This window comes from Acinonyx jubatus, chromosome B4 (genome assembly GCF_027475565.1).
Source record: "Acinonyx jubatus isolate Ajub_Pintada_27869175 chromosome B4, VMU_Ajub_asm_v1.0, whole genome shotgun sequence".
In the NCBI taxonomy this organism is placed as follows: domain Eukaryota; kingdom Metazoa; phylum Chordata; class Mammalia; order Carnivora; family Felidae; genus Acinonyx; species Acinonyx jubatus.
In genome coordinates this window covers 40,558,481-40,576,867 of record NC_069387.1, presented here as the reverse complement: position 1 = coordinate 40,576,867, position 18,387 = coordinate 40,558,481, and the positions used below count along the sequence as shown (strand labels likewise).

General features: G+C 38.9%; 1 pseudogene; it reads right to left on the bottom strand.

Moving 5' to 3' along the window:
• Positions 1–7,794: 7,794 nt before the first annotated feature.
• On the bottom strand, positions 7,795–8,982 carry LOC106965485 (calcyclin-binding protein-like; annotated as a pseudogene).
• Positions 8,983–18,387: the final 9,405 nt, after the last annotated feature.

Genomic DNA, 18,387 nt, shown 5'->3' with positions numbered 1-18,387 from the left:
ACAGATATGGAAACTCTTTGACCACAACCTCCAATTCTTACTAAATCACTCCCACTATGCCTGGTCTGCACTCAGGACCCCCACTTGATTTTCTCCACTTGATTTTCAGCCATTAGCTCCTTCCACTTTGACTTCCCTGTCCATCTGAGATCCTACAGGCTACCACTATTTCTGTCGCTCTTTTGTTGATATTATAAAATCCTCTGTCTCTCTGACCTTTAATCACATCTTTGTGGGATACACCCCAATCCTGGATGGACTTCTGTATGCATATAACCGGGTCTCTCTGAGTACCCCTGGGCAGTCTCACATGTCAGCATAGATTGGTACTTCAAGTTTATGGTCACCAACTGTACCCTCAACACTGCCTGGTGATACTGCTCCGTCCTTGTAACTAACATGCCCTTCCCCTCCAGGCAATGGCTACTCACACTCCCTCCATTCAACCTTCCAAGCCCTATCTCATCCTCCTGTTGTCAACAGCTGACCATCTTTACCAAAAAACTAAACACCACCAAATTTACAAACACACACACATTTACACATATCCTCATTCCCTGTCCTCCTCTACATTGGACAAAGTTCCCTCCTCCTATCAATTCCTCCACATGCACTCTGAACCCCACTTCTTGCGGCCTGGTCAGAAATCTTATGATATTGATTATTCCCTCCCTCTTGATATTTCAACCTCTTCTCCACACTAACTGCTTCTCCAAAACTTGTAAATATGCCCCAATTTTTCCTTATCTTAAAAAAATACCTCCCACTCAATGTTGTTAATATATCAGTACTCCCCAGCTTGATCTGTAGACTCAACACCATCTCAACCGGAATCCCAGCAAGTTATTTTGTGTATATTGACAAACCAATCTAAAGTTTAGAAAGACCCAGAAGAGCCAACTCTGGATTGGAGAAGGATAAAGTCAGAAGACTGACACTACCAGTTTCAAGACTTACTACAAAGCTTCAGTAATCAAGACAGTATGGGATGGTGGAAGAATAAACAGAAAGATAAATGGAACAGAATAGAAAGCCAAAAGTAGACCCACACAAATAGAATCAACTGATCTTTGGCAAAGGAACAAAGGCAATCAATGGAGAAAAGATAGTCTTTTCAACAAATGTAACAATGGACGTGCAAAAAAAAAAAAAAAAAAAGTCTAGAACAGACCTTCTACTTTTCACAAAAATTAACTTAGGGGCGCCTGGGTGGCGCAGTCGGTTAAGCATCCGACTTCAGCCAGGTCACGATCTCGTGGTCCGTGAGTTCGAGCCCCGCGTCGGGCTCTGGGCTGATGGCTCAGAGCCTGGAGCCTGTTTCCGATTCTGTGTCTCCCTCTCTCTCTGCCCCTCCCCCATTCATGCTCTGTCTCTCTCTGTCCCCAAAATAAATAAACGTTGAAAAAAAAATTAAAAAAAAAAGATATCTCTTTAAAAAAAAATTAACTTAAAATGGATCATAGACCTAGATGTAAAATGCAAAACTATAAAACTGCTAGAAGATAATATAACAGAAAATCTAGGAGACCTTGAGCTTGGCAAAGACTTTTTCATTTATTTATTTTTTAAAGTTTATTTATTTTTGAAAGAGAGAGAGGAGAGAGAGAGCTCAAGCAAGTGGGGGAGGGGCAGAGAGAAGGAGAGAGAGAATCCCAAGCAGGCTTTGCGTTATCAGTGTGGAGCCCCACATCGGGGGCTCATGAACTCATGAGATCATGACCTGAGCCGAGATCGAGAATCAGACAGTAAACTGACTGAGCCACCCAGGTGCCCCTTGGCAATGACTTTTTAAATACAATAGCAAAAGTAGTATCTGTGAAAGAAAAAAATTGATAAATGAGACTCCATTAAAATGAAAAACTTCTGTGAAAGACACTATTAAGAGAATGAGAAGACAAGCCACAGACTGGGGAAATATTGGCAAGATGCAAGTCTAATAAAGAACTCGTGTTAAAAATATACAAAGAGCTCTTTAAACTCAACAATATGAAAATAAGCAACTCAACTTATTTTTTTTTTTTAAAGTAATCTCTACACACCACACGGGGCTCGAACTCATGACCTCAAGATCAAGAGTCGCATGTTCCACCAACTGAGCCAGACCGGTGCCCCAGCAATACAATTTAAAATGGACCCCCCAAATGGCAAAAAGCTCTGAACAGATACCTCACCAAAGAAGATATACAGATGGCAAATAAGCATAGGAAAGATGCTCCATATTATATGTCATTAGGGAATTGCAAATTAAAACAAGATACTACTTCACATCTATTAAAATGGCTAAAATCCCAAACACCAATAGCTGGTAAGTGTACGGAACAACTGGAGCTCTCATTCATTGCTGATGGAAAGACAAAATGGCATAACCAATTTGGAAGACAGTTTGGTAATTTCTTGCAAAGCTAAACATGGTCTTATCATATGACCTGGCGATTGCATACTTTGGTATTTATCCAAATGAGTTGAAATCTTACGTCTGCACAAAAACCTGCACATGTATGTTTTAGCAGTTGTATTCATAATTGCCCAAACTTAGAAGTAATCAAGACATTCTTCTAGAGTGTCTTCTAGACACACATTCTAAATAACTGTGGCACATCTAGATCATGGAATAGTATTCTGCAATAAAAAAATGAACCATTGAGCTCACCCCTGCAAAAACATGAAATAACCTTAATGCATATTGCTAAGTGAAGGAGGCCAGTTTGAGAAGGCTACATATTGTGTGTTTCCAGCTATGACATTCTAGAAAATGCAAAACTATAGAGACAGTGAAAAGATCGGGGGTTGCCAGGGGCTTGGAGAGAGGGAGGGATGAATAGATGAATCATAGGGGATTTTTAGGGCAATGAAACTACTTTGTATGATACTATAATGAGGGATATACAACATTACACATTTGCCAAAACCCATAGAACCACACAACACAGAGTGAACTCTAATGTAAACTATGAACTTTGGTTAGTAATGATGTATCAATTTGCCTCATTAGTTGTAATAAGTGTACTACAAGATGTTACTGCAAGATGTTGATAGTAGGGGAAGCTGTGTGTGGAGGAACAGAAAGAATATATGGACCCTCTTTGTACTTTCTGTGCAGTTTTTCTGTAAACGTAAGCTTTAAGAAATAAAGTTAATTAAATGAAGTGAAAGCAAAACAAAACAAATACTACCTTCCTTCAATTCCATGTCCCCCTCCAGCTATGGTCATTTCCCTCCTCCCATCATGGCCACTCTTCTTAAAAGAGCTTGTCTATGGGGCGTCTGGGTGGCTCAGTCGGTTGGGCGGCTGACTTCGGCTCAGGTCATGATCTTGCGGTCCGTGAGTTCGAGCCCCGCGTCGGGCTCTGTGCCGACAGCTCAGAGCCTGGAGCCTGTTTCGGATTCTGTGTCTCCCTTTCTCTGACCCTCTCCCCAGTTCATGCTCTGTCTCTCCCTGTCTCAAAAATAAATAAACGTTAAAAAAAAAATAAAAAAAAAAGAGTTTGTCTGAGTACTACAGAAGATAATAATTACATGAACTGAATGCTTATTATGTGTTAAACATTTTATGTAGATGGTTGCATTCACTTCTCACAACAGTCCTCTGTTGTAGATTTGGACCCTGAGGTGTGAAACGTTTGAGTAACTTGACCAACTTCACATCGTTAGTAAAGGGTGGAATCAGTGCTTGAGGACAGGCTGCTGGGCCTTAGAGATTAGAGGTACTGCTCTTTTTTTTTTTAATGTTTTATTTATTTTTGAGAGAGAGAGAGTGCATGTGTACGCATGAGTGGGGGAGGGGCAGAGAGAGCGAGAGGGGGATAGAGGATCCAAAGTGGGCTCTGCACTGAACAGTAGTGAGCCTGATGCAGGGCTCGAACTCCTGAATCACGAGAACCTGAGCCGAAGTTGGAGGCTCAACTGACTGAGCTACCCAGATGCTCCTAAATTAATGCATCTATGTGCCCCTCTCCAATCATAATCAAACTTTCTTTTTCCTAGAGCAATGGCTGCGTGGTCTTTGGTGATGATCATATTAGTTTTACCACTTATGTATCCATCCCTGAACAATGTAGTTTAGTTTTTTAAACTTTACGAATGGAATCACACTGTATGTTTTCTTTTCTGTCTTCCTTCTTACTCTCAATAAAATATTTATGACATTCATATTTATTGTCATGTTTCACAAAGTGCATCCATTTTCAGTATAACATTGCACTGTGTGATTAAACCATTATTTATGACGATTAACATTGGGTTTATTTCCAGTTTTTGGAACTGGAATTATAAGCACTGATTCTGTTGATCTTATCATGCAGGAATCCTTGAAATAATATGCATACATCTCTCTTTGTATATACCTAAGAGTGGACTTGCTGGGCCATGCCAAACTCACTTCCAAAATGATTGAACCAATTTCCACTTCTTGGGCATCATATGGGAGTTCTGGTTGCTCCACACACTTATCAATATTTAACACTATGTACTTTCAGAGTTCTGAATTTTTGCCAATCTGGAGGGTGTGGTTTTATTTGTACTTCTCTGATGTCTAATGAAGCTGAGCATCTTTTTATGGGTTTATTAACCATTTGGATTTCCTTTTTGGTGAAGTGAGGGTTTAAGCTTTTGCCATCTCTATGTCTGGATTCTTACTGTCTCTTCTGGTAATTCATTATGATTGCCATCTCCCTGGTGTTTTTTCCATGATTTATGAAAAGTATCCATTATTTTTAGTTGCTTTCAGCCAGAGATTTAGACTGAAAGAGCTAGTCCGTTATTACTGGAAACTGGAAGTTTTCTATTGGTTTCCTTTAAAAAATTATTATTATTATTTAAAAAAAATTAATGTTTATTTATTTTTGAGAGAGAGAGACAGAGCATGAGCAGGGAAGGGACAGATAGAGAGGGAGACACAGAATCTGAAGTAGGTTCCAGGCTCTGAGCTGTTGGCACAGAGCCCGATGTGGGCTCCAAAAATTATTATTTTTTAAAATGTATATTTATTTTTTAGAGACAGAGGGAGGGAGGGGCAGAGAGAAAGGGAGAGAAAGAATCCCAAGCAGGCTCCGTGCTGTTAGGAACCGTGAGATCATGACCTGAGCCCAAATCAAGAGTCAGATGCTTAACCAACTGAGCCACCCAAGTGCCCCTAAAAGTTTATTTTTAATGAAATATTTCTGGCATATAAAAAAGTATAGGTAATAATATAAATAGTCACACATGTAACCATGGGTCTGCTTAAAAAGGGAAACATTGTATGTAAAATTAAGGCCGTTTGTATACCCCTTTCCCCCTTTTCCCTAGAAGAAGTTAATAACCTGAATTTGATTTCATCATTTCCTTGCATATTTTAATAATTTTTCTAGAAATATGTTCGTAATCTTCTTTGGTATTTTGCTTGTTTCTTAATTTCATGTAAATGGTATTTAACTCTATGTATCTTTTTAGCAGCTGATTTTATTTTGACACTACACACACACACACACACACACACATACACATCATGTGCCATGTATCAACATGGGTAAATTTCCAATATATATGTATATGTGTATATATATATACACAATAGTAAGAACGAAAGAACTAAAGCTATATGTATCAAAATGAGTAATTTACTATTTTTACTATGGTATTATATTTATATTACATTATATAAATAACCCCCAATGTACATATCCATTCTATTGATGGATGTGGTTTTCACTTTTTCAACTATTAGAAAACAATACCCGAGTCAACTTTGTTGTTTATGTTCCCTTGTGCATGTGAACAAGAGTTTCTCTAGACTAGATATCTAGTTACCTAGATATGAAATATGCATCATCTGTAAGAATATGTATCTTCTGTTTAGCAAGATATGACCAAATTTTGCTTCAAAATGATTTAAATTTATTTTGCCATTAGTTATGCATGAAAGCGCTGGTTGCTCCAAAGTGTCACCAATTCTTGCTTTCATCAGATTTCTTAATTGTTGCTAAGTCTATATGTTCGTATTTCATGACCTAGTAAGGTTGAGCATCTTTTTTTTTAAGTTTTAATTTAAATTCCACTTAGTTAACATACAGTGTAATATCAGTTTTGGGTATACAATGTAGTGATTCAACACTTCCATACAACACTTGGTGCTCATCATGACAAGTGCACTCCTTACTCCCCATCACCTATTTCACCCAACCCCCACCCACCTCCTCACCAGTAACTATTAGTTTGTTCTCTATAGTTAAGAGTCTGTGGTTGAGTATCTTTTTAAATTATTTTTTTGGCATTGGTTTTCTTCATTAATGAGTTGCCTGTTCATATTCTTTGCCTATTTTTCTGTCAGATCATTTGTCTTTTTCTTACTAATTTTTTTTTAACATTCTGTATGGTAATTCTTAGTTATATGAATTGTACATATCTTCGCCCAGTCTGTCCTGTGTTTATATGGTCTTTCAGTGCACAGAATTTTTATATTTTCATGTAATCAAGTTTATTAATCCTTGATAATTTTCTAGTTTGATAAATGATATTACCACCCAGTTGCTAAAGCCTGAAACCTGGGAGTCATCCTTGTCTCTTTTTTTTTTCTGTCTTACTTCCCACATCCAATCAGCAAGTCTAATTATTCTACTTTCCAAATATCTCTAGAATCCATCTTTTATTCCCACTGCCACCAGCTTGCCCAGGTGACCATCATCTTGTGGGCTCCTCCTGATTTCTCCACACACTCCTCTCTTGGTACTCCTGAATCCATTCTCCCTACTGTAGTCAGAGTAGTATTTTATTTTTTTATTATTTTTTAAAATGTGTATTTATTTTTGAGAGACAGAGACAGAGTGTGAGCAAGGGAGGGGCAGAGAGAGAGGGAGACAGAATCTGAAGCAGGCTCCAGGCTGCTTCAGGAACAGCTTTATTGCCATAAATTTGATAACTTAGATCAAATGAACTGATTCCTTGAAAGACACAAACTTCCATAATTCACTCATGGGAAAATAGATAACCCAAAAGAAATTGAATTTGTAGCTAAAAACTTTCTAATTAATAGAACTCCAGGCTGAGATTAACTCATTGATAAATTATACCAGTTAAGGAAGAAACCTGTTCCAGAAAATAAAAGAGGGAACACTTCCTACCCAATAAAACTACCATTGCCATAATACCCAAACCAGACAAAGGTGTTATGGGAAAAGAAAACTACCAATACCAATATTCCTCATGAACATAAGTGTATAATTCCTCAACAATATCAGCAAATCAAATCCAGTAATATATAAAAAAGGTACTACAGCATGACCAAATAAAATTTACAAGAATGCAAGTTTGATTAAATGTTAAAAAATCAATGAAACACATCATATTAACAGATAAGGTAGGAAAAACCACATGACCACCTCAATAGATGCTGAAAAAGCATTTGACAAAATTCAACATTCATTCATGATAAAAGCTTTCAGCAAAGAATAGAGGGGCTGATTCAAAGAATAAGCTATTCCTTAGCCTAATGAAGAATATCTGTGAATAACATACAGATAACACTAAACCTAATGGTGACAGATTGAGTGAAGATTGGAAACAAGACAGGATGTCCTCTCTCACCATTCCTGTGACATAATAAGAAATATATGCTCGGTTTCTGCCCTTAGTTCCTGACACAGAGCTCCCAAAACCCTTGTAATTTCCTGATAGGAGAGGTTTTAAATTTTATTTCTATTTATAGATTCATGCAAAAATTCAGGTTTTATTTTTACTTATTTTTACATTGGTGGAGGCTGATGTCAGGAACTTATAAGAAAACAATAACTTTTGTTTTCTACCCCTTGGCTGAACAAATATACACACAGGGTGGCATTATCATTAAGCAAGACTTGCTTTTTTTTTACATTTCATACATGAATGCAATGTTATCCTTTCTTGAACAAAACTCATCAAAATGCCCAGATTACTATGGAAGCCATCTTTGGAGGAAGTGTTTAATAAACTTATTTTCTTTAAATAAATCCTCCAGTAGGAAATGGGAGAATTCATTACCTTTTCTTAGAAGGGAGGCTTTGAAAGTTATTATTTGTTAAATTTATGTGTTCAGCTCACCAACATTTCCTTATTGGAAACATCAATATTTCCACATCACTGTTTCCCAATGATTTTAAAATCTCAAAATTCTGTGTCTCCTTTAGCTTGCTTCTCTCTTGATTCCACGCGGGCTTCATTAATGGTTCGCTTCATATCATTATCTTCATTTTCATAAATTTTCTTTAGAACATTCATCAATCCCTTGCTAGGATCTGTTTCAGCGTCCCGGGAGGGCTTTTCTTTCTCTTCTCATTCTTTTTCAACCTGAATCAGGTAGTGCCACCGCGTGTTTTCTGCTTTCTTTCTACATAGGAACTGTATCTGTCTTGACTTTTTTGAACTGCCTTCCGCAGAGATGGATTTCAAGAGATTGTTCACCATCATAGAGTAACTCTTCCCATTTAGATTCCTTACCAAAAGATCAAATAATCGCTCTGGGAAATGCACCTGCACATTCTCAGTGGGGACTTGGACTCCAGTTAAGGTAATGAAGATTTTCACAAACTCATCTGACTGATCCCATCTACAATTACTGATTTTCATTGTATATCCCGTTGTAATGGGAGGAACCACAGCAGCTGGCTTTTCATTGTCAAGAAATTCTGTTTTTCCCTGTGATTTCTGCTGCATCTTATTCTTGATTTCTGCCTCAAGCATGGATTTTTCAGCTACAAAGGCATCATGTACCCTTTTACTGGTGGCCTTTTCCAGCAGCACCTTCACCTCTTCTAGATCTTTCTGTAGCTCTTCCAAAGCTGAAGTCATGGTCCAGCTGTGTCAGGCGAGGCGCGAGTTGCAGCCACACGGGGGAGAGAACAGGAAACGCCACCAGGCGCGCACTCACCCAGAGGCAGACCCGCCGGCAGGAGTCGCAGCGCCCTTAGCCTGTGCGCACACCCGACCTACCGGCCTCCTGCACTTGGTGCCTCTCAAGTATGTTTCGTGTTAAAGTCGTGACTCTTGGTGTGTCCCTTCATAGCCTCAGGGTAGGAACTGGTTACTAGAAAGATTAAGCCACGATTAGAAGCTTGGAACGTTCAGCCTTACCCACACGTACTCTAGGGCGGGGTGGGGGAGGGTAGAGATAGAGTTAATAACCCATTCTGCTTACATGATGAAGCCTCCATAAAAATCTCTAAACTATGGGGTTCAGAGAGCTTCCAGGTTGGTGAATGCATCCATGGGCACCCCAAGCTCCCAAGGTCTGGACTCTTCCAGACCTTGCCCTAGGTACCTCTTTATCTGGTTGCTCACTTGTATCCTTTATAATATCCTTTGTAATAAATCTGTTACTAGTTAGTAAGGTATTTCCTTGAGTTCCATTAAGATGTTATAGCAAATTACCGTAGTTGAAGCGGTGGGGGGGGGGGGGGTCTTGGGAGCCCCTGATTTGTGGACAAGTTGGACAGAAGTGTATGTAACCTACTAGCTCTGTGTAGTTAGTGTCAAAATTGAGTTAAATTGTAGGACATTAAGTCAGTATCTGCAGAGAATTGGAGAATTTCTTGGTGTGGAAAACCCATACGTTTCACCAGTGTTGTGAGTAGAAACAGATCCTACTAACTGGTGTCAGATAAGTGGGATTTGCTAAAACAGACACGGTTCACAGAAACTTATGGTTTGGGAAGAGAAAGTAAGAAAAGGCAGGGAATAAGGAAGCTTTGATCCCTGGACGGCCACTTAGTCCCTCATGGTCTGAAACTACAGCTGTGCTGAGAATCAGTTATGATCCAGAAATGGTGCTGGATTTGATTCTCAAGGAGTTGGCTTATTAGATATGTAAAGAAGTGCAAAATAATGAGAAGCATGCTAAATGTACAGTCCCCTGGTTATTATCTGTAAGAGCCAAAGTGAAAGTAAAAGAAAGTGGTGGGTCAGACCTTGATGGTGGATCACGAGCTTTAGCCACTAGTCCCAAAGTCTGAGCTTTAGCTTCTAGCCTCAAAGCAGCCTACAAGGGGGAAAATTATGCTCTAAGGCCTCTGCTTACCACGAAGGTTGTCAAGATGGGGGGAAGACAAAATCAAGACACTACTGAAGCCAGAAGCATAGTGTGAAGGAGTTGTCTTATTTTGTAGATTGCTATCATTGGTTCCCTGAAGAACTTTTACTGAAATGGATTGTGAGAGTAATTAATTTGGGGGCTGTGTCCTTGGTTTTGAATGCTGCGTCCTTGGTTTTGAATGCTGCAGAGTGGAAGAGCATGTTTGGATTGATACAGGACTTAGAGCTCATCCTTGAAAAATAGAAGGTGGAGATACATGATCCAGTAATACACAAGAGATTATTCAAGAGGCAACAGCCAGCATGGTGGACTGGACAGAAACCACTGGAAGGCGTGTTTATCCTGACAAGATGGACTACCCAAAGTTCCCTATAAATGCCAAGTGGAACACCCCAGATGAAGCAGCTATGTTTCATACACAAGCAATGTGGGATTGGCTTTGTGATGGCCAGGATGTTCACCTGCTGAATATGACATTTCCTTTGACATATGGAGGTATGTCCTTGACACAGGAGCCAAGTGCACTGGGAATTCACAACCTGTTGGTGAAGTTTAACAGGAGCTAAGATTGGAGTAGGCAGATATGCAGGTGCAGTAATTGATGGAATTGAAAGTCAGGATGGAAATTGATGGTGGTTCCAAAATGAATGGCCAGTATCCTGTTTGAAAAGCTGCTGTGTTAAGACTGTCAGATGGAAAGACTGGTAGAAGGTCGTCTCTCAATGGGTTGAACTATGTGCTGTTGCCTAGCTGTGATGAAGTATTGAACATTGGTTAAAAGCCCCTGTGTTTAGGTTTTTATGGACTCATGGGCAGTAGCCAACAGCCTGGCCATGTGGTCAAGGTAGCTGGGCAAGCAAAAACTGGACTATTTAGGGGCTGCCTGAATAGAGTGAAGCCATGTGGAAATCACTCTGGGGATTTAAGGAACACATTAAAGCAGGGCATGTTGATGCCCATTGGACAAACTTCCTTCCAGATTTACAAGGTGATAGAAACCACCAGGTAGACCTTTTGGTGCACTCGCTTGAGGTGGCCACCTAGTTTTATGAAATGGGTGGACACGTGGGTGCTGAAGCAATACAGAGGTGGGCTGAATCTAGACATATTCCTCTCGCACTTTTTGAGGCACAAAATGCTAACAAGAGAGAGAAAGACTGCAGATGGCGCTGGGAAAGATGCCCCCAGAAGGATGGCCCTGCACACAGCTGACATGCGGGCTACATTGGACCAGTGCTGGTAGGTCCAGGGGACGATAAGTGGGTCCTAAGAGGAATAGACACTTAGGCTGGACTGGGCTTTGCATTCTTGGTAGTAGACCCAAACACTTAAAATGCTATTAAAGGACTGGTACAGAAGACACTGTACCAATTTGGGCCACTGAGTAACATTTCTTCAGACCAAGGGATGCACGTTGTAGCCCATAGTGTCCAACAGTAGGCAAAGAGATATCACATCAAATGAACAAATCATTGCATATCATCCTGAGAGTAACTCAGGCAGATGGTTGTGTAACTAAATCTTGATCAAATTCTTAGAAAGTTTCCCTGGTTATAACTGACAATATAATGGCGGAATGCACAAATACATATCACCCTTGTTTTTGTGGATAGAAAGCTAAATATGGATAGCTTTGTGGATAGATAAATATGTGGATAGAAAGCTAAGCAAAATAGGGAAAAACAATGAGACTTGAAGGGATTAAAGTAACGGGCATCACCTGGTGGGTTCGAGTTCCCCTGGAGAATGGCCCGCACCCTGAGACAAGGAAGGCTGTGGGAGGTCTTGTGGCATAGTTAGACTAAGTTACATCTAGATGTGACTGCCTCTCATTTAACCCCAGTATAGGGAGACCCAACATTTTTGGGTAGAAGGTTTTGTTGTTGTTGTTTTTTAATGTTTGTTTATTTATTTATTTTTGAGAGAGTCAGAGAAAGAGTGCGCGCATGCTGGGGAGGGGAAGAGAGAGCGGGAGACGGGAGAATCCCAAGCTGTTAGCGCAAAGCCCAACGCAGGGATCAAACACACCAACTGAGAGATCATGACCTGAGCTGAAGCCAAGAGTTGGTCGCTCAACTGAATGAGCCATCCAGGCGCCCCAAGAAAATAAACGTTTTACAGATTGGAAAGGAAGAAATAAAACTCTCTTTGTTTGACAATGACATAGTTGTCTGTATAAAAATCCCAAAGGAGCTACAAGAATATTCCTAGAATAAGTAAGTTTAGCAAGTTTGTAGGATACAAGGCCAATATACAGAAGTCAATCATATTTCCATATATCAGCAATAGACAATTAGACTTTGAAATTAAAAAAAATATGATTTATAATAGTCCTCCCCCACAACACACACTTAAGTACTTAAGTAAAAATATAATAAAGTACGGGCAGGATCTGTCTACTGAAAACTACAGAACACTAATAAAATAAATCAACAAAGATGTAAATAAATGGAGAGATATACTGTGTACGTGGATTGGAAAATTCAATATTGTACGGATGTTACTTCTCCCCAGTTTGATTTATAGAGTCAATGCATCCTCAATCAAAATCACAGCAGGCCTCTTTTTTTATTTATTTATTTATTTATTTTTAGAAATTGGCAAGTGGATTCTAAAATTTATACAGAAAAGAAAAGGAACTGAAAGGAACTAAAAAAAGAATGCTAGCTGGAGAAATTACACTACCCAATTTCAAGACTTATTAGGAAACTACGGTCATCAAGACGGTGCGGTATCAGCAAAAGGGTAGACATATAGGCCAGAGGTACCAACAGAGAGCTCAGAAATAAATCCACACAAATATCATCAACTGATTTTTGACAAAGGTACAAAGACAACTTAATGCAGAAAGAACAGTCTTTTCAACAAGTGGTGCGGGAGCAAGTGGACATTTGTATGTAAAAAAAAAAATTACACACATACCACAACACATTACACCAAAAGTAATGGCTCATAAGCTTAAATTTAAATAGTGAAATGGCAAAATATCTAGAAGAAAACACAAGACAAACTCTGGGTGGACCTTGGGCTTGGTGATCAGATTTCAGATACTACATCAAAAATGCAATCCATGGGGGCACCTGGCTGGCTCAGTCAGTGGAGTGTGCGAAGCTTGATCTTGGGGTTGTAGGTTTGAGCACCATGTTCGGTGTATAGATTACTTTAAAAAATGCAACCCATAAAAGTAAAAAAATTGATAAAGTGGACCATATCAGAATTGAAAAACTTTGCTCTGTGACAGATATGTTAAGAGAATAAACAGGCGAACCACAGGCTAGGAGAAAATATTTGCGGATCGCATATCTGATATCTGATATCTGATAACAGACTTGCATCCAGAATACATAAAGAATTCTTAAGGGTGATAAGAAAAACAACTGACCCATTTTAAAAATGGGCAAAAGATGTAAAAAGGCTCTTCAACAAATAAGATATATGGGTGGCAAGTAAGCATATGAAAAGATGGTCAACATTTGTCATAGAGAAATGCAATTAGAATCACAATGAGGTACCAGTGTTCACCTTCCAGAATTGCTAAAAATCACCACCACCACCACCCCATGGGATGGAACAACGGAACTCTCACTGCAGGAAGAAATACCAAAGGGTATACTATAGGCACGCGGAAGGGTGGTTTGACAGTTTCTAATCATGAGAAAACATCAGACAAACCCAAAGTGAAGGACATCCTGTAAAGTAACAGATTAGTACTCTTCAAAACTGACAAGGAAAAAATGAGGGAAGAAAACAAGGAAAGAAATGGTTTTTCAGAGAAGACTACAGGGTCATGACCACTAAATAGAATGTAGTAACTTGGATTGGATCCTGGACCAGTAAAAGGACATTAGGGAAAACCTAGTGCAATCTGAATGAAGTCTATAGCTTAATTAGTATTAACAATGTTAATTTCTTAGTTTTAACTAACAAATCATGAGTATGTAAGATATTAAAATAAAGGAAGCTGGGTGAAGGGATAACAAAACTCTCTGCAAAGTTACTATCTTTGCAACTTTTCTGTAGTTCTATAATTATTCCAAAGTAAATAATTTTATAAGAAAAGAAACCCCACGGTGAGAAATATACTCATTAAAGTGGCTGATATCTTTTTTAAGTTTATGTATTTATTGTGAGAGAGAGAGAAAAAGTGGGAGCAGGGGACGGGCAGAGAGAGAGAGGGGGCCAGAGGATCTGAAGTGGGGTCTGTCCTGACAGCACAGGGGCTCAAATTTACGAACCGTGAGATCATGACCTGAGCCGAAGTCAGACGCGAAACCGACTGAGCCACCCAGATGCCCTAAAGTGGCTAATATAAAGGTGAATGACAATCCCAAGTTTGGGTAAATATGTGAAGCAACAGAACGCTCATGCATTGCAGGGGGAATTGTAAATTGCATCATTTTAGAAATGTTTTAGCTGTATTAACTAAAACTATACATATTTCTACCTTATGATTTAGCAATTTTACGTCTAAATATATACTGAAGAAAAATGAGTGTCTCTAAAAAGACATGTACAAGTATATTTGTAATAACTTTATTCACAATTGCTGAAAATTTGAAACAAGACAAGTCAAAAAGAACCAAGAGAATGGATAAATTTAGGTGTATTTATACAGTGGAATACTACATGAGACAATTTAAAAAAGAAACCAAGCACCTGATGCTAGCAACAACAAGGATACATCTCAAAAACAGGATATTGATTAAAAGAAGTCAGACACAAAATGGTTAATATGACATGATTCCATTTATATGTAGTTCAAGCATAGGCAAGACTAATGGCTGGGGGTAAGTCATTAAATTAAATAGTGAATATCTCTGGAGATATCCTGTATCTCAAATGTATTATATGTCTCCCAGAATAGTAACTGAGACCCAAGCAGTAAGGATTACTGAGGGGGAAGGGATGTGATGTCTTCTTCTAGGGTACTGAAAATGTTCTGGATTTTCTGGGATGGCAACATGAGTCTGTACATACGTAATAGTTCTTCAGGTTATACACTTAAGATCAGTATAGTCTATGTACTTTACCTTATGTATCTTATGACTTAATAAAATGTGAAATAAAAAAGAATAACAGGCACCTGGGTGGCTTAGGATCCTGGGTGGATCATGCAGGTCATGATCTCACAGTCATGAGACTGAGACCTCTGTCGGGCTGTGCGCTAGGGAGGGAGCCTGCTTAAGATTCTCCCTCTCCCTCTCTGCCCCTCCCCTGCTTGCTGGCACATGGCTGTCTTTCAAAATAAATAAACATAAAAAAAGGTAAAAAAAAATCTTTAAAAAATACAATAAAATTAAATTTAAGATTCAGTTCTTCCATTGCACTAATCCCATGTCAAGCATTCATTAGCCAGATGTGACTGGCACCTACCATATTGGACAACACAGTTAATGATTTTTATCATTACAGAAGGTTCTGTTGGACAATGCTGATAGAACTTTTATAAATGGACTAATCCAAAGGGAGGCTTTAGGCCTTGAGTGTAAAAGTAATTGCCTTTTTGAGGTCTTATTGCTCTGGAATGGCTTCTGCGTGAATCACCCTATTTTACTGGACAAGACCCTTTATCAAACAGGTGTTTTTGGTTTAAAAAAAATTTTTTTTTTACATTTATTTTTGAGAGACAGAGAGAGAGCACAAGCGAGGGATGGGTAGAAAGAGAAGGAGACACAGAATCAGAAGCAGGCTCCAGGCTCTGAGCTGTGAGCACAGAGCCGGACGTGAGGCTCGATCTCACAAACCATGAGATCATGACCTGAGCCGAAGTCGGACGCCCAACCAACTGAGCCACCCAGGCGCCCCTCAAACAGGTGTTTTGAAAGTCAGTTCATAAGTTGAGGATATCAGAGGTATGTTACTTGTAACAAGTAAATCTCTTCATGATAAGCACATAAAAATGAACAGATGCCTAGAAAAAGATCTAACATGAATGGCACGGCTCTGTGCTGAGCAGCAGCATGGATGGGGGACGTGTTGACACTGGGGTGGGGGAAGGTGAAAGGTTGGCCATCCTAGATATTAAACTAAATTAACTCTAAGGTATAACTCCTTAAGGATGAACTGTTATGTCGGAAATATAAATATAATTATAAAGCAATGAAGAACATAAAATAGACTAATAGTACAGGCCCAGCTCATTTATGAGAATCTGAATAAAATATTAGCAAACAGGATCCCAAAGGTACATTAAAAGAAAACAACAAGATCAAGTGTGGGTTATTCCAGAAAAGTAAAGATAGTTTAGTATTAGGAAACTGACTTATGCAATTCATCAGATTGATAGATTTAAGGAGAAAAGTGGTGTAATCATCTCTGCAGAATTTTAAATGACATTTGTTTTCCTCTTGTAAAAATTCAATATCCATTGTTAATTTAAAACTTCAGTGAAATACGGATGGGTACTTCCTTAACATAATAAAATAAACACATCTATTGTAACTTCTGCTGAAAGGGGACATTCCCATTAAAATCAGGATCAAGACAATGATGTTCATTAATGCCATTACTATTTAACACTGTTCTAAAGGTACTAGGCAATGTATTTAGACAAGATTAAAATGTATTAGAAGTATAAAAATTAGACAGCAGAGATTAATTTCATATTATTTATTATAGGTGATAGTGTAAGAGAATCAAATGAAAAACTATTATAGATGAGAAGAGAATTAAGTAGGTAGCTGGGAAAAAAAAAAAAAAAAACTAAGAAAAGATCTCATTTCCATGACACTTACACAGATAAAACACCTAGGAATGAACTTAACAAGAAATACTCAAGATCTATATTTAAAAAAAAAACATTGAACATTAAAACACTACTGAGGGATACAAAAGGAATCGATACACAGAAAGTTACCATGTTCGGGGCGCCTAGTTGGCTCAGTCGGTTGGGCATCCGACTGCAGCTCAGGTCATGATCTCATGGTTCGTGAGTTCCAGCCCCACATCAGGCTCTGTGCTGACAGCTCAGAGCCTGGAGCCTGCTTCGGATTCTGTGTCTCCCTCTCTCTCTGCCCCATCCCCACTCACACTCTGTCCCTCTCTGTCTCAAAAACAAATAAATGTTAAAAAAAAAAAGTTACCATGTTTTTGAAAGGAAGACTAGTACCAGGAAAATGTTAGTTCTGAGTAATCTAGAAGTTTGGTAAGGCTCAATACAAATACCAATAGAAGTTTTTTGGGGTAGGGTTACTATATAAGCTGATCTTAAAGTTCATTCGGAAAAAGAAATAAGAAAATATAATCAGGAACATTCTAAAAAAGGAGATTAAAAGGAGCTCTAATATATATTAAAATATAAAGCTAAAAAATGGAAAGACTGTGGAACTAGCAAATTAAAAAGATCAGAAGAGGAGACTTGAAAATCCAGAAGTAAATTCAAGTTCTTACACAAACCTGGTTTACGATAATGGTAGTGTTTCCAGTTAGTGAAGAAAAAAAAAATCATTGTTTAATAGGTGATTTGGGGGATAGCAAGATTACATTTGAAAATTGCCCAACAGAAAAATAGTAAGAGAGATGAACAGACAGTGGAAAGTAGTTTACAAATGACTCTAATGTAATGAAAATGTTCACTCACAATGAAATGAAAATTGTCAGTCACAATAAGAAATGCATATAAGAGGTGCCTGCGTGGCTCAATTGGTTAAGCATCGGACTCTTTTTAAAAAAATTTTTTTTCAATGTTTATTTATTTTTGAGACAGAGAGAGACAGAGCATGAACAGGGGAAGGGCAGAGACAGAGGGAGACACAGAATCTGAAACAGGCTGCAGGCTCTGAGAGGTCGGCACAGAGCCCGACGCGGGGCTCGAACTCACGGGCCGTGAGATCATGACCTGAGCCAAAGTCGTGACCTGAGCCAAAGTCCCGAAGTCGGACGCTTAAACAACCAAGCCACCCAGGCGCCCCAGCATCAGACTCTTAATCTCAACTCTTGATCTCAGCCCAGCTCATGATCTCACAGTTCATGAGTTTGAGCCCTGAGCTGGGCTCTGCCTTTGCTGGCAGCACGGAGCCTGCCTGGGATTCTGTCTCTCCTCTCTGGCCCTCCTCCTCTCTCTCTCTCTCTCTCTCACTCTCAAAATAAATAGATAAACTTAAAAAAAAGATGCAAACAAAAATTACACTGAGCTAACATTTTTCACCTTTGATGACCTCAAATGTTTGATAACACACCAAAGTTGGTGTTTGCACATGGAAATGGACACTCTTAAAAATGGCTGATGTTCCGTCTCTATGGACGGCAATTTGGTAATATTTATCAAAATAAAATATATCTGCCTGTGATCCCCAATTTTTTTGACCCCAAATTTTATTTCTAGCATTTTTTGAAGGCAAAATTCGCAC